The 11,422-nt window shown below is 35.2% G+C and overlaps 1 pseudogene across 1 annotated transcript; it reads right to left on the bottom strand.

The window, feature by feature from the left end:
* Nucleotides 1–255: 255 nt before the first annotated feature.
* On the bottom strand, nt 256–1,503 carry LOC308348513 (phosphoglycerate kinase 1-like; annotated as a pseudogene). The gene has a single exon. The product of its transcript is annotated as a phosphoglycerate kinase 1-like (transcript).
* Nucleotides 1,504–11,422: the final 9,919 nt, after the last annotated feature.

The raw sequence follows: 11,422 nt of genomic DNA on the forward strand, positions 1-11,422 counted from the left end.
AAGAGAAACTAACACAGCTTATTTTCTTTTAACAGGCAAAATATAAATATATGCATTCTAGAATGCGCAAAGGTTTAGTTATTAAAAACTTCAAATGGGACCTTGAAGGATGTAGGCAAATCCAGGGTGTGGTAGAGATGAGCTGAGATACTGTGTACCTAGTGAAGGGCTCTTGAAGCTGCATCTCTTGGCCACTTGCTGAATCCCAACATGGGGGAAGATGTTAGCTAATGCCGTGTGGAGATGCAATAAGTGCTAAGTTGACTTAGGGGCCTGGGCTGTGCACAGCAACCAAAAAGCAGAAAAATACTGAACATTGCTGAGAGCATCCACCCCCAGGAAGTACTTTACTTTCCAGGAGCTCTAAACTGGCATCATTCTCAGGGCCCACATGGCTGATATCCTTCGTGTTCCATTTGGCACAGCAAGTGACAATGTCTCCCCACCTATGATGGTGATGCAGTCCCTGGAAGTGGCTTTCACTGCCTCATCAATGAGGGCTTTGGTTCCCTGGGCAAAAGATTTGCAACCAAATTCATCCACAGCTCCATTCCACATAATCTTCTTTGTCCAAGCAACTGTTTCAGGTACTTCTTGCTCCTCTCAGAACCACAGTCCAAGCCCATCAAGCCTGCAGGTATGCCAGAGGGCACAGTGGCTTAGCCAGTCTTGGCATTCTCATCAAACTTGTCAGTAGTGACAAAATCCACAGGTAAGGTAATCTTCACACCATTCTTCTTTGATGATCTTGCCTCTGTCTTCATCAAGCAGAGAAATGCCAATCTCCATGTTCTTGAGCACCTTAAAGAAAGTAAAAGCCACTCCACCACAAATAATCATCTCACTGACCTTGTCCAGCACATTATCAATCAGCTGGATCTTGTCTGCAACTTTAGCTCTGCCCAGGATGGCCAGGAAGGGTTGCTCTGAACTCTCCAAGACCTTGGCAAAGTAGTTCAACTCCTTCATTAAGAAACCTCCAGAGCTGTGGGCTTGGTGAGAAGTGCCCAAAGCATCATTGCCATAGACATCCTCTAGCTTGGAAAGTGAAGCTTGGAAGGCTTCTGTTTTGGCTGGCTCAGATTCAACCCTCTTCTCAGGAGTATCTCTTTCCTTTCCTTCTTCGTCCACAGGAAAGCAAAGGCTCTCCAGCAGGATGGAAGACCCAGAAGCTGAGTCAGCACAAGCTTTCTCTACTTCCAGGTCCACACAGTCCTTCAAGAATGAACATCCTTGCTCAGCAGATATTTGAGTTCTACAGCAACTGGCTCCAAAGTGATCTGCTCTGGCATGGGAACATCATCAGGGCAGCCCAGATGGCTCATAAGAACAATTGACTTGGCTCCATTGTCCAAGTAGATTTGATGCTTGGGATGGCAGCCTTGATTATCTGGTTGTTTGCCATCTGGTTGTTCTCACAGGACTGTTGAAGTCCACTCTCATGTTGACCTGCTTCCCCTTCATGTCCAGTTTGTCCAGAGGCAGCTTGTTAGAAAGCAACATCTTGGAATACAGCAGTGGTGAGGCTGAGATCTTAAACAACAAAATTATTAGTCATATCTCCTTTTACAAAGTATCTTTTCAAAAAAGTTTTGTCCTTTTTATTGGGTTACTTGTCTTTACAAGACTGATTTGTGGAGTTCTTTCTATAGTCTAGATAAAAGCCTTTTGTCAGACTTATATATTTTGTAAGTATTTGGTTTAGTCTCTGGCTTGCTTATTCATTTTCTTAATGATTTCTCTTGATTGAAGTTTTCTTTTTAATATTGATGAAGTGCAAATTATCAACTTTTATAATGACTGGTGCTTTTTAAATTTTGTTTAATAAATCTTTGCCTACTCAAGGTGACAAAGACAATTTCCTATGTTTTCCTGTAGAAGACTTAGGGTGGTAGACTTTATATTTAGACTGTTGCTATATCTTGAAGTAACTTAATTTTAGTGTATGGCATGACATAGAATTGATGCAGCACTATTTGTTTAAAAAGACTTCATTTCTTCTGAATGGATTTAATTTAGCCCCTTGGCTGAAAATAAGTTGACTCTCTAGATAATTTACATCTGTATCTATATCTAAATCTAAACCCTGTATTTGGTTCTACTGATATATTTGTTATTCTTTATACCAATACTACAGTCTTAATTAATGTAGCTTTATATGGTTATTAAAAGAAGGAATGCATATTTTTTCTATTTTGTTTATTGTAAAAATCCCCTTGTAATTCCATTTTAATTTTAGAACAGTTCATAAATTTCCTCAAAAAATCCTTCTGGGATTTTGACTGGGATTGAAACGAATCTGTAGACCTCTGGATGCTTTTAAGATTTACTATTTATATGGACATTGGGGAGGGTACGTGCTATGGTGAGTGCTGTGAAGTGTGTAAACCTGGTGATTCACAGACCTGTACCCCTGGGGCTAATAATACAATATATGTTTATAAAAAAATAAAAGAAAATTTAAAAATTACAAAAAAACTTACTATTTAACTTCTGTTTTCAATAATTTATGACATACCCAGTATTTATTTTTCTTTGTATCTATGCTGCCTGGGCTTTACAAAATTTTTTCAATCTTGGCCTTAAATTCACTAATTAGTTTTTAAAAATTCTCAGTCACAGTCTTCTCAAATATTGCTTTTGCCTAAGTAACTCTCCTCCAATTCTAAGAATCCCATTACATATTTGTTAAATGTTTATACTATACTCTAATTGTCTGTTACGTTCTCAGGGTCTCCATATTTCTGGAGCTCCCTGCTTCAGTTTGGACATTTTCCTTTGGCCTATCATCTAACTTACTTATTCTTTCTTCAGTTACATCTAATCTGATGCTTAAACTCAACAACTCAGTTTAATAAGATCTCAACTACTGAAATCTTAACTTCAATTATTTTAAGTTCTAGAATTTCCAAATTTCAAATTTTCCTGTTTGCTGCTAAACTTTTCCATCTTGTCACTTAATTTCTGTTTATATTAATTAATTTAAAAGTTATGTATTTTCTGGGTGTGGTGCAAAAACAATGAATACTGTTACGCTGAAAAAAAAGTTATGTATTTTTATCTAAAAGTTATGTACTTTTTAATATGTGGTTATTCTCTTGATAAATCTCAGTTGTCTGCTTTTTCTCTTGTGTTGGCCAATTCTTAACTTTTTGTGCCTGATTACTTTGTATTGCTTAACAACATTATACATCATTAAGTAGCAAATTTAATATCAATCAGTTGAAGCTTTAGCTAATGTTATCTTTTTCCAGAGAGGAATTATTTCTGTTATTCTTGAGCAGCTGGTGTGCATCACTATAATCCAGTCAGTAATTGAGGTGATTTTAAAGTGGGCATCAGTTATGAGAACTGGGCTAGTTCCCATGCATATAGAATATAACAACTTTAGATATCAACTGAAAACTCAAGTATTTATAAGAACCCTTAACTCCACATTTTTTCCAGCTACATGAAAATGTCAATGTTTTGCTCAGTGTCTTACCATCTCAACAATGAGGTCTTTATTTGGCATTTATCATTACTTTTAATGGGAAAAATAGCTCCAGACACTGAAATCATCTTCCTTGGTGTTCCTCATTTCCTGGTTCTTGGTTCTTTCAGTTCTGCTTTGGTAGTTTTTATCCATTGGTAGTTTTTTTGTGTGTCCTAAAATAGATATTTAAAAACATATTTTCCTAGCTTATTTAGTTGTTCTCAGCAAAAAGGCTGTTCTTAAGTGTCCTAGTTAGTCATTGCTAGAAAAAGAATTTCTTTATCATCTCTCTTTAAAAGTAGACTTTTTACAAGTTACTGAACCAGCTTTAAAAATATATATTAAAATATCATTCTCTCTGATAAATTTAGAAGAGACAAGGTTTTCTTTATTTAGATTCAGTTAATTTACATCTGGAATCTTTAGTTGGGAGATGCCAATTTTTATTGGTAATTATGGACATTGCTTGATGATAAGGAACATGTGACTCATAAGTGTAACTTACTGAAAATAAAAGAAGATGCTATGATTAATTTATGCTTGGGTCTACCCCTGAAATGTATATGCACAAAGTATCCCAAACCAGCATAGCAAACTAAACACATTACATGCAGAGGGATAACAAAATTTACCAAGAAGAGTTAATATAATGACATTGGTAAAGTACTGGCAAGAAAAACAAGAAAAGAATGACTTTCAACACTGATTATATATCCAATAAAAATATCCTTCAAGAATAAAAGATAAATAAGAGAATCAAGGAATCAATCCTAATCAAGGAACAATGAAGACAACTTATTACCAGCCAATCAATCTAACCTACAAGAAAGAAATTAAGAAAGTTCTTTAGGATGAAGGAAAATGACACTGGACGGAAAACTGAATCTTTAGCAATGAATAAAGAGATTGGGATTATTTTAATAAAATGCATTAAAAAATCTAACTGATTTTGATAGCTAGATGCAAATATGAAAGCTTTAAATTAGATGTTTGTCCCTGATTATTGAGATGAGTCAATTATTGAGATGAGATGAGTCAAATGTGTCAACCCAATGCTTCCATTTAGAACAAAAATACTCATTTGTCCAGTTGCCAGGTCTTGTTGGCTACTAAAAGCTCAAGGGTGAGACCTGCTCACAAAATTCCCTCATTCAAGGGGATCTGCATCATCCACCTTGTGCCTCTTTTCCAGGGGCCACCCACATTCAATGACTGGTCTATGTTGGGGTGTTAAAGCTCATTTACCTTTTCTCAGTTTGGGACAACCCTGAAAGGTCATTGCACTCTGTCAACTCTCCATTAAATCAGCTGACAGCCTTTGTTCTAACCACACCACAGTACAAACTCTTCCCTCTGCATGATCTTATTTCATCATTCCCTTGTACATGTGGTTCCAAAGAGCTCTTCCCAGCAAACTTAGTGCATGCAAATCCTTGTTTCCAGGCTGTTTCCTGGGTAACCTGACCTAAAAGAGTTTAACATATACAGAACCCTTGGAAAGCTGAATCCTTTGGAAAAAAAAAAAAAAAAGCTGTGAAAGATGAGGGGGCGAGGAAAGAACAAACATCACAGTAATTTTCACTTGAAGATAATTATTTAGATTGTTTTTCTCAGTATGATTGGCTAAATAAAACACATTCATGGAACCCCGTTGAAAGGGAAATGATAGTGTTGAGACTTTCTTTCTATCTAAACTCCATCAACTCTAAGATCTTGTATGGGTTCAATCTACCACTGGTCTGCAATGCCAAAGATAAAATAAACAGAACACAATTAGAAAATGAAAAAAATGAGAAAATGCTCTCTTAAGCCTTCAAGTGTGTAGAGAAATAGATGCTGAGTTATCATAGGGAGTCACAGCTATTCACTGGCATTCAGGCAAATAGATCAAATCTTTTAAAGGCAATGACAGGGGGCGCCTGGGTGGCTCAGTGGGTTAAAGCCTCTGCCTTCAGCTCAGGTCATGATCCCAGGGTCCTGGGATCGAGTCCCACATCGGGCTTTCTGCTCAGCAACGAGCCTGCTTCCCTTCCTCTCTCTCTGCCTGCGTCTCTGCCTACCTGTGATCTCTGTCTGTCAAATTAAATAAAATCTTAAAAAAAAAAAAAAAGGCAATGACAGATTCATGTTAAAAAAAAAAACAAAACTAAAAAAAAAACCCTCAAATTCTTTCTTAGGTCAAGCACATTAAAAAAAAAATCACATAAACACTCTCAATCACTCTAAAACATTGAGGATTAAAGGTGTTTGGGTTGAACATTTTTGCTTATCTTATTTCTACTGTTTGAAAAAAATTCCAGTCATTTTTTAAAAAGATTTTATTTATTTGAGAGAAAGTGTAAAAGCAGGGATGGGGGGGTGGGAGTAGGGGGAGAAGGGAAACAGATTCCCCACTGAGCAGGGAGCCTGATTCGGGGCTCAATCCCAGGACCCTGAGATCATGACTGAGCGCTGAAGGCAGGTACTCCAATTCCAGTCAATCTTTTTTTTTCTTTTTTCCAGTCATTCTTAATAATGACTGGGTACTAGCATACTCTTGAGAGTATGCTATTGTATATAGTATCTCATTTACATTTTTGTTACTACCCACACAGTATTTATTGTACAATTATTGAAAAATGCAGTGGCACCAGGTGGGTCAGTTGGTTAAATGTCCAACTCTTGATTTCAGCTCAGGTCATGATCTCAGGGTGGTGAGAGCAAGCCCTGGGTAGGGCTCCACATTGGGTGTGGAAAGTCTGCTTAATATTCTCTCTAACCCTCCATCCATCTCCACCCACCCCCATCTCTCTTAAAAAAAAGAGAGAGAGAGAGAGAGAGAGAGAGAACAAAAAGAAACAAAAACAGAGAAACAGAAATTGGATAACAGATTATAGGTTATCCTAAATACCAAGACAGATATTGCAGGAGTTATGGTTTTTGTTGCCTTCCTAGTAGTCCTTCCTCCCAAGGAATATACTATTTTCCTCCAGGAACCTCCAAGCCCTCCCTCCCCAAAAGCAATGTAAGTGTGGTTATGACTTACCCTATTCTTAAAAAAAAGTAAGGTGCTTATCTCAGGCCTAAATAATCAAATCCCAAAACAGTTGGTTCAGGGATAGTTCATGCATCAAGACCGGACAATGAATGCTGAGGTACTAGAGGTAGCAATTAAGAAAGATTTTTTTTTTTTCCTACCAGGGAATGCTAAACTGGTAGGAAATGTTTTCACATAAGGCCATGTTGACCACCATATGTGGTGGTCCTTCCTGAAACTAAAGCTAACACAAACAAAAGCAAAACAAAGTTAAAGCTTAGAGCTCACAACATCTAAGCCTTTGAATTCAGTTGTACCTGAATCTCTTTTGAACTTTTCTGTTTAAGTTAATATAGTTCCCTTTTTCTTAAGCATACTTGAATTTTGTTAGCGTTGCTTACAACTTAAAGAGCTTCAATAATATATAACTGTCCATGCCGCTGATTATTTTCTCCTGGCTATATTTAAATAGAAGTACACAGCTTAATAGATAACAGGAAGACAACAAAATTGGGAAATATTTCATTTTCTATATATAAAACAATTGAGTATAGCAGGCAAAGTAAATACTATTAATCATATTTTATAGACAAACCAAGGAACAAAGGACAAAGTCAAATTTTGAACTGGAACCCATATCTTGTTAACATTTGGTATTTTTTTTTTTAGAGATTTTATTTGTTTATTTGAGAGAGAGAGGGAGAGAGCAGGAGCAGGGGGAGGGACAGAGGGAGTAGCATATTTCCTGCTGAGCAGGGAGCCCCATATGGGGCTCCATTCCAGGACCCCAGGATCATGACCTGAGCTGAAGGCAGATACTTAATTGGCTGAGCCACCCAGGCACCCCCAACATTTGGTATTTTATGTATGCATTATATATCTATATCCATATCTATATTTTTATCTATCTCATGACATTATCCTTGAACTCTCTCATCATCTTAGTAATTTATTTCCTGGATATTAATAAAAATTAATTGCCAAGTAAGAGTAAAAGTGAGGAGGAAATTTTGAGTTTATAAAGACTTTATAAATCCTCAAAATTAGAAATGTAGAAAATAATGATACTGAAAAGAGAACCAGGACCTGCGATAGTGTGGAGAAAGGTTTGAAAGCATCCATTCTTTCATGCAACATATGCGTGTCTCATATCTTCTTGGTGCCAGGGCCTGTGTCAGAACACTGGGGACTCACTGTGATCAGGCCCTAACTTCCCCCTGCCCTCATGGAAAGAGACAGGTGCACACACATGTGATATGAAAATTCCAACGCTGGCATGTACATTGCAGGGGAGATATTTTGGTGCTGAGTTCATAATGAGACGATTCGATGTAATGAGGAGAACTAAGAAATGCTTAAACTAAGTCCTGAGGATTAGCCGGCTTAAAAGGGAGGGAAAAATGGTCCAAATTGAGGCAACATCATATGCAAAGATCCTGGGAAGGTGGGAGGGTGTATGAAGAATACATAAGACCATGAGATGCTCTGTAGGTCTCACCTAGTTAGAACGAATGGTACTATGGCTACAGGTATGGCTGGCTTTGGGTTTGTATTGTTTTGTTTTTGTTTTTTCAAAACTGAGAGATTTATAAGATTAGGTGTTATTTGTTTAAAATGGACTTACTCCATTTTCTCCCAGCACATAAGCAGACGATTTTTTTTCCAGGCAAATTAGCTTTCTATTGTTTTAAAAAAAAACACACATGTGGAGAAAGGCATTGTTGCAGAAGAATATAAATGAATTAACATTTTTTTCTTTGCAATATGTAACCTAACTTTCTCTTGCTTCAATTTAAGCTATTTTAAGATACCTTTTCTGTGCTAATCTTTTCTAGATTTATACAATTTAGAAGTGATAGAGATCTTAAAAATACTCTAAAATAATCTTTCACTTTTAAGGATGGAGAAACTAACCCCTCCCCCTCAATGTGATTTGTAAAAGGGCACCCAGGGAGAATAGCACAAGTGATTAGTTATTTCTCAAAAAACAATTTTTTGCCAAACTAAATCCCAATTTCTAAATCCAACCATTATCTTGTCAATCTTTTAATCCTTTCATTGACTCTCCACTTTTCCTATATCTGTTAAGCTGTAAAGCTCAAAATGTGTCACACAGTACCTAATGACAGTGTACTGAAATAAAACACAGTAGGTTAGATTCCTGCAGTTTTTCACGTTATATTCCTAAAATATTTGTGCCTGAATGTTGAGTGTGTTTGATATCGCTAACTGAATAACCTTATAAATTTTATATAGATATGTAAAATGTTCTGTCATAATCCAAATATAATTGCTTCTGTATATTAAGAAGTATGGGTTTTTCAAATAATCTATTTTTTAATAGGAAAAAGTGTCCAGTTCTTTTGAGAAGAGATCATAGATAAGATAACAAAGAATTGATATTTGCAGCTACAGAATAAAAACCATCTGTTATTACAGTAATTATTGAAATATTTCTTTGACATAAGTTAAATATTTCAAAATAAATTGCCTAATAATTAATAGATTTATTGAGAGCCTCAGAATTCACATTGGTTGTAAATTTATTCAACCATTTTCTCTTTCTCTCTCTTTTTTAAAAGATTTATTTATTAGTTTTAGAGAGTCTGGGGCAGGGACAGAGGGAGAGGCTCCCAAGCATACTCTGGAGTGAGTGTGGAGCCAGAGATGGGACTTGACCCCCTAACCCTAAGATAACAACCTGAGAGGAAACCAAGAATTTGGCTTTTAAATCCTTTTCAAAATCCAAGTTCTCTTGCTTTTAAATCCTTTTCAAAATCAATTTTAAGGTTTAAATCTGCCTCGATTTTTATCTATCATCTTTCCTTTACTTTCTTTTTTTGATAATGAAATGGATGAAACATTCTGAGCAATTATAAATGGAACCATCCTTCATCTATCATGAAATAATTATGTCCAAAAAATAATGGTTTTGAATAAAGTGTCACATAAGAGATAAAGTAATGTAAAAAGCAAGCAGTTGCTTCTTCATTATTGTACAATTAATACATTAGTTAATTATATCAATATATTTAATATAAGCATTTAATAAAAATTAAAGATTATATAAAAATATATAATGAAAAGCAATCATCCTCCCAGTTCCACTATTTATATCATTATTTTTATTTTTATTCTGTCATAAATTTGAACAATATTTTTACAGCTCATATTCTTGTGCCATCACCACAGTCAATATGATGGTTCTGTCAAGGTAAGTCCTTCTATTTCATCTTCTCCCACTACTTTTCACCTTCTACATTTTCCCAAGTATCTGTTTGCATATTTTTAAGGTTAAAACTAACATTACATTCTATATTCATAATCTTTACCTGAGCTTTTGCATGATTTATTAATAAAGTTGAAAAACGAGAAGCTGTATCAACATTAACATGAATGTCTTAAAGTTCATTTAAGGATTTACCAGAGAGAGAACTTTCTATTTTAGTGGTCCAATATTATGATCCTCAAGCAGCTCTGAGGACAATATTCCTAGGTAAACAGAACAGCCTTTCTTACACTCCTTTACTTCAAACCATACCATGTATCACTTTGCTTCATATTTGCTTGGATCACAATCTTCCCACACAAAATTCGATTTTGCCTGGCCACTGTAATTGCCTTTCCTTTTTCTTTTTGACCAACAATTACAAGCTTTGGTCCAATTTATCTATCTATCTATATCTATCTATCTATCTATGGACAAAAATATCACATATTATATAAGGTCTTTTCCTCCAAATATATAAATTCCAAAGTGCTATATAATCTGCTCTAATTTAAGATGAGAGTCACCTGGTCAAACACTATTAACCTAGAACTTCTCAGCTCTCCTACATTACATTCATATGTTCTGGATCTCATGACCTTGGTTCCCTTGGTTTTCTTCCTCATTTTGCTAGTGTGTTTCAAGAAAATCCTATGGTACAGAAATGGTTTAAGTGTTACAAGTCTTGAATATTTTAAATGTTCCCAACTGACTGATATTTTGGGTGGGTATAGAATTCTATATTCTATGTAAATATTTTTTTCTCAGAATTTTAAAGGCATTGCTTCATTAACTTTTATCATTCCATGTTCTAATACCTGTCTACTTTTCTTTACTTTGTACATATCTTAACTTGTCTTTTGGTATTTTTAACTTAATAATTTTAGGATCTTCTTATCATTAGTGGTATCACATGTAACTTGGTATAGCTCTTTCCACATTCATCATGAACACTTTCATTTTAAAAACATAATTCACTTACTCTCTGGAAGATTATTTTGTGAGATTTCTTTGATGATTTTATCTTCTTTATTTTCTTAACTCTCCCTCTAGGGCCATAATTCAGATAATCATTGTCCTATAATATTTTTCTGTTACCTTCCAAATAAGGTACCTACACTCAAATCCTTGTCTCAAGTTCTGATTCTGGAGGAAACCAAATCAAGATACCGTGTAACACAAAAGCAGACTTTAAATTATATACTAAAGTACATAAAAATAATAAATAAAAATGAGACTTTGGGGCAAGTGAGAATGAAGTAATATATTTGTATGTTGAAGTAATGATTTCATTTCAGTTTTCACCTGAAACAGTACAGATTCTTCCACTTTTCTGAAAACAATGATCAGAAATCAAAGGAAGATGATGAAAACAACTGTACTACTTTTTTAAATTAAAAAAAAATCAACATATATTTTCCACAAACTTAAGAAGTTCTGGGTTCTGGGTGAAGGTAGAGGACTCCAAGTATTACAGAATTACCATTCTCTAAAGCACGTGCAAAAAAAAAAAAAAAAAAAAAAAAAAAAAGAGATACCACCCACTCAAAAACAAAACAAAACAAAAAACCCCCACCAAAACAAAAATACAAGCAGGTAAAAGGTGATAACCTAACAGAATATGCTTGAACAATTTCTGAACAAGGAAATTAAAAAGAAAACT

The sequence above is a fragment of the Martes martes genome (assembly GCF_963455335.1).
Source record: "Martes martes genome assembly, chromosome: 1".
In the NCBI taxonomy this organism is placed as follows: domain Eukaryota; kingdom Metazoa; phylum Chordata; class Mammalia; order Carnivora; family Mustelidae; genus Martes; species Martes martes.